We start from the raw sequence: 14,153 nt of genomic DNA on the forward strand, positions 1-14,153 counted from the left end.
GTACAACAGTGTAGGTAACAAATCCTTGACGTCTTCAAATATAATCTTTCACATCAAACAAACAAACATGGATATATATATATACTATTTATGTATGGTGCTACATAACCTCAAAGTATGCTTTCAATACCACTTCAGTCCGTTATTATTGCTTTGTATGCTTTTTGTGCTACAAATCACTTCATTTCGCTCCGAAAACCTTGTACAAATGTAAGCATGTCGAATCATACAAGCGCTCGTACATCTTCGTCAGCAGGTGAATAGGTATGTGTATGTGTGTGTTGCCTGGTACTTGTATGCCAAAGTGGCATATTTGCAATTCACTTGAGTATTTGTAAACGTGCGCTGCGCTAAAAAATGCTAAAAATTGTAAATGCGCTTTCTTTGCTTGCACTTCTCTATTCACATACACACACACACATTCACATTTGATCATTTGTATGCTCAAGCATTGCGCTTTGGACATTGAGCGAGTAAGTCGTGCACTTAAACGATACTCACGTGTTGTTTGCCTTGGCACTTGTAGGGCTCTACTCTTACAATTGCTTTGTTTGCTCGGCGCAGCTACCTTCCTTACGGTCAACAACAATCACCCGTCTCCACTCCTTTCAATGTACTCCTTGCTCCATTCATTCATCTCCAACGCGCACTGTCATTCAAGCGTTGCCTTACAACGAGCGTCCGAGCGTCCAATCTTCTGTGCGTCCGAGCATTCGAGTCATTTATCAACAGCTTGTACAATTTATTTATTTTAAATGAATTTACTATACTCGCAAGGATATTTATTTATTTGTTTGCACTCCTCTATGTTATGCTCCTGACACTTGCAATGGCAATGGCTTCGTGTATTTATTCTGGTCACCAAATACATTATAGCTATCGGAAGTGTTTGTTTATATTGCTGTTGTTGCTACTGCTAAATGAGTGTCAGTGCATTTGTTGTGTGTTTTATGATTCGAGTGACGACAGAAAAGAATGTCAGTACATCTTACTCAACAGTGGGAATCATATACGAAAATTGTTAGCTTCATCAAAACGGACTGATTGAAGTCAAAAGTTCCTAATTTTATATTTTATGGAAAGTTTAATATGTCAGAATATTCAAAATCTATAATAGATGTATTTAAAATAAAAAATTCAGGCAGTACTGAGAATATTTATCAAAGTCACAAATCCAATTCGATTTTGTAGAAATTTCACATCTCATGGCAAAAGTAAGTCAACCAGGGTTCGAATGAGTCCATTTTGCACTTTAATAGGTATAAAGGAGAATAAGGATCTTGAGTATTTATATTTCAAAAGCATTCATATTAGAAATAACAAGATTTTTCTCAGGGAAAAACTATTTCATAAAATGAGAATTGAGTCTATATATACTAGATAGGCAAATATCTCCCTTCCCCTTTTTTGCAATGCTTCAATGCTTGTTACAGTAATCGGATTTAAATATGCGCCGTTCCGTTCGATAATCTGTTTCCATCTAGACGCCAACTTCATAATACCAACCCCCCCCGTAGAAGAAGTCTCCCTCCTTATTAGCGAAGAACTCGGACAGCCACTTTTCACAAGCCTCTCTTGAGTTCTACTTTACACCACCAAGGGCGTTCGCCATGGACAGGAACAGGTGGTAATCACTTGGCGTTATGTCCAGGCTATATGGTGGATGCGATAAGACCTCCGATCCGAGCTCCCGTAGCTTCCGACGAGTCATCAACGAAGTGTGTGGTCTGACGTTATCCTGGTGGAACACTCCACCCTTCCTGTATGCCAATTCTGGACGCTTCTGGTCGATCGCCTGCTTCAAGCGGTCCCAAGTGGGAGCAGCTCATAGTGGATGATTCCCTTCCAACTGTTTGGGACGATTCACCGTCCTTCGACCACGACCGTTTTCGTTTAATATTTTCGTATGTGATCCATTTTTCGTCGCCATTCACCATCCGCTTCAAAAATGTGTCGAGTTCGTTCCGATTCAGCAGCATATCGCAGGCATTGCTTCGGTCCAGAAGGTTTTTTTGCATCAAATCATGCGGCACCCAAACATTAAGATTTTTTGTGTATCCAGCCTTCTGCAGATGGTTTAAAATGGTTTGGTGACTAACTCCCATCTCCTGTGCGATGTCACGATATGTCACATGCCGGTCTAACTCGATGTTTTCCATGATTTGAACGATATTCGTCATCACAGGACTTCCGCCGGCTGGCTTATCCATAGTGTGGATTTCACCCGCTCTGAATCATCGAAACCATTATTCTCAGTTCAAAGTGATTCTCTAGATTCGGCGTTAGTGAACTCCATGTTTACAGATCTATAACTGTAGAACGCAATATCTAAAAGGTATCCCAAAAATCAAGTTTGAGAAGTATTTCTACGATTGAAAGAAGCTCTAGCATAAGTGCATAATATCGAATGGGGATTATTTTGAAGACGACAACATTAATGTAGACGAATGAATAATTAAAAAAAAAAAAACGAAAATTCCCGTTATTTTTTGAACACACCTAGTAAATATTAAAGTGAATATCACATGGATTGATGGAAGGAATTACAAGATTTTTTCGAAGAAAAAGTATTTTATTAACCATACTAAGTATTTATTATTTAAAGGTTAGCCAGTTTAATGAAGTTTCAAAAAATATGACTTAACAATTTCTGAGAAGATAGTTATTGGTATTCGAGTTAAAACTAACCAAACAATTTATTTAAGATTTCAATGGGTCTAAGTTAAAAAAGAAGTACTGAATAAACATATTCTAGCTTTGCTTAAACAATTTTGAACTCCAGAAAACCCCATTTCATACTCTACTCGAAAACTTCAACTCTTCAACTCTTAATGGCTTTTCTCTGTTAGTTTCCTGAAGAAAATTGAAAAAGAACTAAACGACACAATACAAGTTTATTTTAAAACTCATTTCCACAATTTTATTTTATTTTCTTGCTGTCCGTAACAATAACAACGAAAATAATCAACGGAAGTTGCATGTTTATTATTCCTTGCCGCACATAATGACGACAGACAGCTGTTTAATAACTAGTAACAAAAACTTCCAAAAATAAAAGTGGGCAAGACACAGTGAACAAGCGTATTAAAAACACAACATTTCATGGGCAAAGTTTCTGGCCTTTTTCGCAAAAAAAAAACAAAAAAAAAATAGCAAAAAGAAGAATAAATGTGTATGAAAAAGAACTCCCTGGCTACAAATTTTTCTGCTCGTCGAAAGTACTTTAAGTTTTAGCTACGTGTGGGTCTTAGGGTTGAACGCGGGTCACTAGGCCGTAAAATAAATCGCAAGGGCAACATTGACTTTGAAAATGTCGTGACAATGAGCAAAACTTTACTACTTACGCGTACACGGAACAAATGGACACGATGAAAAATTTCGCATCAAAAGAAATGAAGCAACAAAAATCAGAAAGACAAATGTTAAAGAAATCAAATATTTATGCAATTTCATGGCTTTCAAGCAAACTTCCTAAGAGGTGGAGAAGGGAAAGTTTTTGTGCAGTTCTTGCTTGTATGCGCAGTCCACAAGTTTCTTTACTTAGTAAAGAATTAAGTGCTGGAGGAAAGTTGAAAAATTGTATTATGTTTGGAGTATAAATTTTTGGCTACCGCCTTTGTTGCGTAAGTTATTGGGATTTTTGCTTGAGAATATAGTGAGAATTTTTTAAATTTTATGGCATTAAGAGAAGAAAAATACGAAGACTTAGGGTCATGAAATGTATATGTATGTATGAGTACCTACAATTTCCTGCTCCAAACGAGTACACGTGCCCAAAATGTCCAATCAACCGATCACCCTTGATTGAATTGCCCACACCATAAAGTGTGCCGCCACTTAAAATCACATAGTCCTAATGACATGCCTATACCCAAATATACCTACATCCATCTAATATCCAAGAGTAGTCTGCATGACAAAAACTACAAATCGAACTGTGTCTCTCTAGAAAGTGTGCCTCACTAAATCGTGCATGAAAGGAACTATGTACGTGCCGAATATGCTAATTACTTTGCTCTGCTCCGGAAATTTCACATTAAAGACATGGCAAAAGTGAGGTATGAAGTTCAAGTGGGATTACTTTAACATAAATTTTATTGCTATCTGCATGATGGATGAACACTTGTGGAAGTAATGCGTTCGAAATCAGGAAATCAAATGATTGAAGTCGATTTGACAGTGTAAATTGTGGATGAAGGAAGCAGATAAATATCATTGCATTTTAAGGAATTTGTTATTATATATGGATATGAGTAGGCTTTTCTGAAAGTGTTTAGTACTTGACTTCACAAAAAATTAAAAATTATTATTTATAAACTGTAAGAATCCTTACAGTAGGCAATGTTTTGTTTTAGATTGCTTACTATCATTGCATACAATTAGGGTAAGATTTAGAATAATTTAAGAAATGTACCATATAAAGAGAATGCACTGAGAAAAGGAAACTAAATTAAGAAAATAATAATTTTTGTGAGAAAAATATTTTAGGTTAAAAAATAATTTTGAATTTTTGAAAATAATTTTGAATTTTCGAAAATAATTTTGAATATTTTGAAAATAATTTAAATTTTCAAAAATAATTTTGATTTTTTTGAAAATAATTTCGAATTTTCGAAAATAATTTTGAATTAAAAAAAATTCGAAAATAATTTCGAGTTTTTGAAAATAATTTCAAAATTTTTTAAGATATAATAATTTTTGTGAGAAAAATATTTTAGGTTCGAAAATTATTTTGAATTTTTTGAAAATAATTTGAATTTTCAAATATAATTTAGATTTTTTTGAAAATAATTTCAAATTTTCAAAAATAATTTTGAATTTAAAAAAACTCGAAAATAATTTCGAATTTCTTAAAATAATTTAAAATTTTTGTAAAGAAATAATAATTTTTGTGAGAAAAATATTTTAGGTTCGAAAATAATTTTGAAATAATTTTGAATTTTTTAAAACAATTTCGAATTTTCGAATTAACTAATTTGTCGAGCCTATTTGAATTTAGTTGCTCTACGTAGATTGGTGATTATAATTTTAATTTATACTCCAAACGACATAGACGCCATAAGCATGATATTACACTTACCCTAAAAACCTAAAAACCTAAAAAGTGGTAAGTCCCCAAAAATCTAATAATTACAACAAAGCACAACAGAAACAAAAGTAAATAAAAATGTTAAAAATATTGTAATTTCCGTTATCAAAAAGTCAATTAAATGCGCGTCTTTATGCCTTCACCGCCTCCGCTCTGCCACCAACACGGCATTAATGTGACATTTACTCACACAAATACAACTACTACGGTGTTAATATTAACTCACACAACAACTACAGCGTTATTGTTGTAGTCGTGACACCACAGGACGCCGTCACAACCCGCTGTGCTAGTGACCGCCTTTCATTCATTTCATTCGCTGCATCTCGTTAGTGAGAAAAAAATTCAACAACCACAACAACGGTGACGCCTCAGGTATGCTGCCTCATTTGTGTTCACTTCATTTTTTTCGGACAATTCGAACAAACTCAATTCGAACAATTGTTGATGCAACAGCGATGTTTTAATTTAGTGTGTTTACGCTCAGAAGAGTATAGACATACATACATAAGTGGGAAATGCACTTGACGTGTCCAACAGGTCTAAGAGACAAACATATGTACTTTTTTGTATGTATGTGCCTTCAAGTGCTTCTTGTTAGACCCACCACGTCTCCATTAGATAACGTTTGAAGGTGTGTGTATGTATGAATAAGTACATATGTGCATTCTTGTAAGTAAACTGTCAGTGCAAACATATGTTTGTACGCCTGTACATCCGCCTTGAATTTGCGTGGGAAATGTAAATTTCCGCCAACTCAAAACGTGGAGTTCAAAGAACAAGCTATAGCTTTATATTCTCATACATATATACATACAAAAAATATCCGAAATTTTCACTGCTCCACCGAATGACAAACTGCATAACACATTTTCCATTTGCATTGCATACTTGAAAGACCCACACACTCATATACAAATTGAACCGCAAACTCACTAACTCTTCACTCTAAGTTCTTCCTCAAAAAAATGCTGCTCGTCTCCATAACTATGCAGCGTAATTCAATACTTTCGTTGCGCTTGTCAGCCAGTGTGGAGCGTTGACATTTTATTTGTTTGAATGTCAAAAATAAATCGTTATTTACTTAATTCCATACGTCGACAATAAATGCTCATATTTGTGCTCAAATATATATAACTCGTAGATGGTTTTGGTTGCACGAACATTTGTTTGCATTGCGCAACATGTGTGTGTGTCACTCGCATAGTGTGCCCCCGAACAGGTAGAAATTCTAGACATTTATCACCGGCATGTTGTCAGCAATCAGTGATTGATTTGACTGCATTTATTTGTGTTGTTCTTACGAGTATACTAACATGGACACGCATAAATTACCGCAAATTTTGCTCTATTATTTTTATACGTGTGTTCTCAGTGTTGTTGTTGATAAGAAAATAATGGTAGCTGACAGCGATTAGTCACTTGTGTACTTGGGGTTTTTGATATCTGTTCTCTTGGCGAAATTTTTTTTTTTCAAGTTTAATTCGGTTCAGGTGAATAATTTAATAGCTCATATCAGTGACATAACCGTTTACTATTCCATCATTATTCAAATATGCTCTCTCATACTACATATATACAGAGATTTGGCGAATTAGCTTATAATGGAATATTCATATATATATATATATATATATATATATATATATGTATAACTCGTACAGCTTTAAACTCGCTGCCGTTTTATCGGATTTCGTCATCGTCCACGCTTCTGCACCATACATCAGTTTGATTTTGATTCGTCGAGAGAGGATTTTACTTTTCAATTGCCTACTCAGTGCAAAATGGCAAAATGGCAGTGCTTGTTGGCCAAAGTAATCCTGTGTTGGATTTCAAGACTGACATTGTTGGTGTTGTTGATACTGGTTCCAAGTAATACGAAATTATCTATGACTCCCAGTGACGCGAATGCGATGACTGTTTGTTTGATGACAGCAGATATCGATTTTAATGAAATCCAATAATTAATACCTTTAAAGAGTAAACCTGTTATGTTATACAAAAACAGTTTATTACTTCACTAAAAACTAAAGTAAATCAAAAGAACACAGTTTATCACTGTAAATACAATGTTCAGTTCAGTTAACTTTATTTAATCACAATTGAATTGAACAAGCTCCAAATCGGGTCTAAATCAGAACTTTGCGCCAACTAATCGAGAAGGCTATTTTTTCTTCTGCAAGCTGGTGTTCTACCACGTTTTTGAGATCGATATCTATCATATAAAATCAGTTTACATCAAACGAATATGGTGCCATTATTATTTCTCATTATATCAAGATAAACAAAATTATCCATATTCCCGTCTATCTGCACTAGCGATCCTACCCCGTGCCATGGAACCACAACCCCAAACTTTTTAATTTCACAGCCCACCGTCCCATCGTCTTTTTTAAATAACTTGGATTGATTTCTTGATTTTTCTTTCGATGTGAAAATGTGCTACAATCAGGACCAATACGGCTCATTTTATTTTCGTCCGTAATATTATTCTGCAAATGTTTTTGAGCCGTGAGATATTTTAAAGAAAAAAATAAAATATTTTATTTTAAGAAAAATAATATCATCAAAATTATCGTCGAATTCTATAAAATTTCAATTCTCTAAAGTACTGCAAAATAGCAGATAAAAGTTTATATAGAATTTACTCGAGTATACCTGTCAATAAGAGCTCATTGATTAGATCCCTATTTAATACATTAAAATACCGAAACAAATATTAGAAGCTTGGATATTAATTTTTAAAATTAGAAGGTGAATCTTATACATATGTATTGGGATTAGAATTTTATCTTTATAAATTGATTAGTTGAAAACCTCGACAATGAGGTTGGGGCGCCTATGCAATGTGTTCATATGATATAAAATTTCAGGTTGATTCTATATTTTATTTGAAATAAATGTTCGTACCACCAAATACAATATCCCTATATAAAAAGATTTGTCATATAAGTGCTTTTATTCCTATATTTCACAATGCGCCTAATTGTATGCACCTTTTTTTATTCTGCAATTTTAATGTACAATTTTTTTTTGTACGTTGCATATATTTGGGGTATATTTCCAGCTTACTGACAGAAGAGAAATCTACCTCAAACAAGCTTCAGATTGATATTTTTTATCAAAATAGTTCAGAAAAAATTTTAATAAATTCTGGTCTTCATTTTAAACGGTTTATTACAGTAGTTTTAGAATTTATAATTTATACGCATTACAATGGTATTTATATTTAATTTCAAAGCACTTAGAATGCGTTTCCATAGCTATTCAAATTTTTATTTATATTAAATGGTTAAATAAATTCGTGTATGTTTATGTTTATAAAAAAATCTAGAATGCATTAATTTCCAAAAATACTCTTTGTTTATACAATTATATTTTTTCGTAACAAGAAACTCACATTTTGAAAGCTTTAAAATACCAAATAAACACTATACACACTCTCCACACACACAAAATAAATACATATGGCTGCATTTCCGGCAAGATTTGTCGTCACACATACCAACATACAAACATATATACATATGTATGTATGCACATGTGTGCCCGTATATAAAAGTGTATCGGAGACATATTAGCTCTTTTGCCGGTCGATGCTGGCGCATATAGCAAAAGTTTCCTAACCGCACTTTAGTTTGTAAACAAACATTGAGAGGTGATTGCACTGTGCTGCCAAAAACAAAAAAGCAAAAACAACAAAACAAATGCAAACACACTCGCACTCGCAGTCGCACACAAAATGCCGCAATGAATGAGGAGCAAGCAAAAGCACGACCCACCTCGAGACCCCGTCCATCCCACCGAATGACGATCGAACTGATTGTACAACAATAACAACAAGTGAGGGGCCAGCACTGGCAACTGGCAATGCAAATGCAAGCGTTTTGTAACAGAACAGAAAATTTTCGGTGTAATCTTTGCTTTTGCGAAAAACAACAATCATTAACTAAAACTTGTGCGTTTGTTGTTTTTCGCTTTTGCAACAAACAATTATTGTTGTTGTTGTTGTTGCTATTTTTAGTTTCACAGTTTTAGGCGCACTTTTGATTTTATTTTGGCAAGCAGCGCCTTTGTTGTACTTTTTACTACAACAACATTTTTATTGTTGTTGTTGCATAATTGTGTGTCTTGTTTTTGTTGTTTTTGTTGTTTTTGTGCATTTTACTGTTACTTTTGCCTTTTTTGTGCGCACTCATTGTTGTTTGTGTGCAAAATGCAAATTCAACCGACACAGAGTTATTCGGTAATCCGAGCTGCTAGGGTATGAGTGCCTCCCAAAAAAGGGTGGGTTGTATGACGGACCGACCGGTGAGGGTTTGCTCCGCTGCTCCGAAGTGCTGCTGCTGAGAGTTTGCCAAGTCTACGCATGCGTGTAAATTTTCGCTGTTGCTACTTCTACTTCAGACCACTGGGTGTTGTTGTTGTTGGTCATTTACGGCGAGCAACGATGCGAGAAGCGCTCGCAACGAAATTTGTTGCGCCAGTTGCAACTCGATTATCGCACGCAACGGTTGGTTAGTGGCGCGACGACCGCTGCCACAACGGACAGTCGCTTGTACATATGTTATACGAGTATACAGTTACCAGCTCAATCAATGCTAGCAGACGCTCACTTTTTCGCTTGCGAAAGCCGCACCGCACATTCGTTCATATTGGGGGCCAACCAGGGTCACAACTGGCCAACCAAGTAGAACTGGGTGTTGATAAATTAATGCAAATTGCAAAAGATCTTGTTTTTCACTATAATTGTTGTTGTTGTTGTTGTTGTTGTTGTTGTTGTTGGCGAAGCGTTCTAAAAAAGCTGCATTCATTTGTCGTTTGTGGGTTGCAATTAAAATTGTAATCTTTGAACTGTGTGCAGGCACTCGCTTCAGTTTCCTTATCGTTTTTTAATGCGCTGAACTAATAGTAATTAAGAGAAATATTTGTGTCAAAGAATTTTTGTTGTTTTGCATTTGTGTAACTAGAAGAATCTGAATTTAAAATTTCTTGTAATAAGTTGAAAGAGTAGAATTGGTCAAAGTCTTAATTTTTCAAGCACTGATCGGTTCGTTTTACTCACTTTAAGACATTTTCGAATCGTAGAGCAGACTCACTGACGAAAAAATGCTAAATAATTACAAAATCTGCTAGACCATAACCTAAAAATGCAGACCCGAGCAATATCTTGAGTAAGAGCTGTTTTTGTTTATTAGTTGCTGTTAGATTTGATGTGGACAAAGAATAGATATATTAGCGATTACATCCCGGAAGGAACGCCGAAAACTTTATTGATCTTGAATCGTTTTTATCCTACTTTGATCTGGAGATTTTGCCTTTATTCTATATAGCGATAAGACACATGAGCTCAAGAAATACTTCTAAAAAATATTTATTTTATGTTGGATCCGACCTTCGGTGCCATCTGATGTGGTTATAAGCTCTATATCGAATATCCTTGTTTCAGTGTTAAGATATATTTCCAAAATATATTACTTTTGAGAAAATTCACACCTTAGTCTTATCTATTAATATCTCCTTTAAGGGGGGATGGGATCATGTGTAGAAGTTCACGCAAGTGAGGAAAGTTTTTGATTGTCATTCACTTGGGAATGGCCAGAAACGATTCTTCTCCACATGGTTCAAGCAGCTCACGACTTCCGGTTTTAGACCAAGTATCCTCTGGGTAGCCAACAGACATCCGTTTGAAGGCGAGCTAAAGTGAGAAGGCGAAGCCAGCTTCTGCGGTTGTGCGTAGGGTTTGGGACCCACCACATAAAAACGAAGTATCAATTAAAAATCGACGAAAGTATCGGATGAGACACCCCCCCTTTTGATGACGACCCCTGCAAACGTTTTAAGGATAATGGTTTAAGGGCATGCACTTGGAATGTCCGGACCCTTAATTGGGAAAGTGCCTCTGCACAGCTGGTTGATGTCCTCATACGACTAAAGGCTGACATCACTGCCATCCAAGAAGGTGGGTCCTTGTGACATCTACTACAGCGGCCATATAAAGGAGCGCAAATCTGGTGTTGGTTTTGTGGTGGGAGAGAGACTCCGTCACCGAGTCCTGGCATTCACCCCGGTGGTTTAACGTCTTGCCACAATCCGCAAAAAAGCGACGTTCTTCAACATATCGCTGATTTGCGCCCACGCCCCAACGGAAGAGAAGGACGATGTGAGCAAAGATGCTTTCTATAAGCGCCTAGAACGCACCTATGAACGCTGCCCCCGCCACGATGTCAAAATCGTGCTTGGCGATGTTTATTTGTCTTTGTTACTTTTCTCAAAAATTTAGTAGAAGGGAAGAAATTAATCTTTATTTGAACCTGGTCTCGCTTCTCAGTCTCGCCTCAATCTAGGTTAGGTTAGAGCAGGAAACATACTTAGACTATTAAGAACAGTCCTTTTTGATGCCATAAAATTCAACACCCTCACCTAAATTTAAAATTCTAAAAGCGCCTGGAACCTTACACAAATCTGCAGAGGTTTTTTTATTTCTATATCCGCTAAATCACGAGATTCCTAAAAAAGTGACATCCAAAGAACTTTTGACTAGATCTCGCAAAGGTCGGGCATTACAAAAGGAAATGTAGGGAAGATTCTACCTCACACTCTTCCAAGCAGCTTCTGCACCTAGCATCCGGTAAATTGTTTAGTTTGACCGCGAGAATCCCGGGACAATGGCCTGTTAGAACTCTTATGAAATGTGTAAGATTGACTTCGCTGAGGGCGAAAGTTCTAACGACAGAACAGGTGCTAGTGACTGTCTCAGCTGAAACCTATGCATTCAGGAGCAAGTTCCTACTTGTTCGTCTTCTGATAGAAACCGAATTATTTTCCTTGCATGGAGAATAAATTCCAAAGAAAAAAAGCAATATTAAAAAGTTTTTTGTTGTTGTTGTTGATTTTCGAGTTCAAAAATAATAAAGAAGTAATGAAAGATTAATTATATAATTTAATTAATTTATATAATTGAAATCTTATCATTTTTCAATCGGAAAAAAGAAAACAAATTATGTATATACATAAGAATTAAATATTCACCTTATTTATTTGTATATATGAAGATGAAAAAATAATGAAAAAAATTCAGCTTCCACATACCTAAAAAATAATTAAATTCATTTGCCGAAACCCCAATAACAAATTAAGAATTTAAGAACAACCTATCGCCAATGCAAGTTAATCCCCACAGCGACATTTTCCCCACAACAACAGCAAAAAAAATGTAAACAAACCTTCCGCGTCACTTTTCACAGCAGACAACACTTGTCTCACAATAGACAAGCGGCAAATTTATCGCATGCGAGAAAATTGTTTGCAGAGAGTTACTAAATTGACTTGATATACCATTTTTATATACATATGCGCTCTCACCAATACTAATAAACGTCGATGAGCGCAACAACGACTGCCTCAATACATCTGAAACTCCACACGAGTACGAATTCGTTGAAATGGGCAACCCTGCTCAATGTCGTCTGCTTGTGGCCACCGTATGTGGCTCTGTTGTTGTGTTTGGCGCTCTGCATGGCGCATTCGTTCGCCTACCAATTGACTTGCTGGTTGGCGTCGTCGTCATCGACATCGTTGTATGATTATTTGGTCCGTCACCGCTTCAGTTGCCTATGAGACGTCGTTACGGTCATGTGTGTAGGCGCACCAAAAATTCTCGTGTTCGGCAGTGAAATAATCAACATAAAAATTTGTTAAATTTTCGCTCGCGCTAAGAAAATATTTACAGCAATTCCACGCGTGTGCTTTTTTTCGGCCAAACTTTAAATTGCTGACGCGAATTGGCACAAAAGCAAAACAAAACGTAAATTTCTGTTGTTGTGAGTGAGCGCGTGTAATTCAGTGTTTTGAAATCGGTTTTACCAAAAAATAAATTTTTTGTTTTCCATAAGGTGTCGTCGAAGAAATCGTCGGTTTTGTGTGAAAATTATTATTTGTGCAAAGTGCAAGTGAAGTGCTACGCGCCAGCAGCATGCAAATGGTGTGCTGAAGTAGAAGAAACAACAACAAAAATAAAATAAAAGTTGACAACAAGTTTCCAAACGTCAAAGCGTCTGTGCTGTTTGCAAGCGTGAATCAGCAGCAAATTATTGCAAATTAAACTTCAACTTCCACGCTCAACCAATTGCAATATTAAAGAACTGCAGAACTGCTTTGCTTATTCCAAACTTTGGGTAAATAATATTTTGCGTTATGGAAATTCAATTTTTTTGTTAAAATATGTATTTTTTAATCTCTTCTGTCGTTTGGTGTTTCGTATGTGGGTGCGTGTGTTTATGCGTCAATATTTGCGTGTATCAATATCGTTTTGTCCCGCTTTAACTTGTGTTTTTAAGCGCGTTCACTTGCTTATTAGCCAAACGTCAGACAAAAGCTGTGCTTAAAATCTTCCCCACTCGTCACCTCACCTGTCTGCCGCAAATGCTGGCGATCACGCTCAGCTTCAGCCGTTCGAGTTGTTAGCTTTTGCGTTTTTTCTGCTATAATACTGGTTTACAAAATAAATTAATTAAGCAGTGCTTGGCGTAGAACTGATAATAATAATTAATATTGCAAAAACAAAAACAAAAACAATAATAAATATTCATATAATGCAAATGTGAATTGATTACGCGGAATTACTTTGTAAATTGATTAAAAATAATTTTACTGATAAAATACAAATTAATGATAATAGTAATTATGTGAATAAAATAAATATTAATTAAAATAATAAAAAAATAATTTAAATAAAAAAATCAAATAAATAAAAATTAAAATGAAATTACTAAACATTTTTTATTTAATAATAAAAATAATAATAATAATAATAAAATAAAATAATAATAATAAATAAATTAATAAAAATTAAAATAATAAAATAAAAAAATATACATATAATAAAATAATAAAAAAAAATATTTTTGTTTTAATAATAAAAAATAATAATAATAGTAAATACCTTTAAATTAATATTATTCTCCCTTCTTATGATCGCAGGAATCCTTGCTCTTAAAAATAAAATATTTTGTAGACGAAAAATGGAAAAATATTTTAGAAATTACGTAAAAATAATTGCTGT

At 35.0% G+C, this 14,153-nt stretch overlaps 1 long non-coding RNA gene across 1 annotated transcript in view; it reads left to right on the top strand.

The window, feature by feature from the left end:
- The first annotated feature begins 12,610 nt into the window (after positions 1–12,610).
- The window catches only part of LOC105220699 (uncharacterized), a 46,065-nt gene continuing 44,522 nt past the window's right edge, over positions 12,611–14,153 (top strand). The window contains exon 1 of the long non-coding RNA XR_008471068.1: positions 12,611–13,266. This is a non-coding gene — a long non-coding RNA (uncharacterized LOC105220699). The remainder of the gene's footprint in view (positions 13,267–14,153) is intronic.

Source organism: Zeugodacus cucurbitae, chromosome 2 (assembly GCF_028554725.1).
Source record: "Zeugodacus cucurbitae isolate PBARC_wt_2022May chromosome 2, idZeuCucr1.2, whole genome shotgun sequence".
Lineage (NCBI taxonomy): Eukaryota > Metazoa > Arthropoda > Insecta > Diptera > Tephritidae > Zeugodacus > Zeugodacus cucurbitae.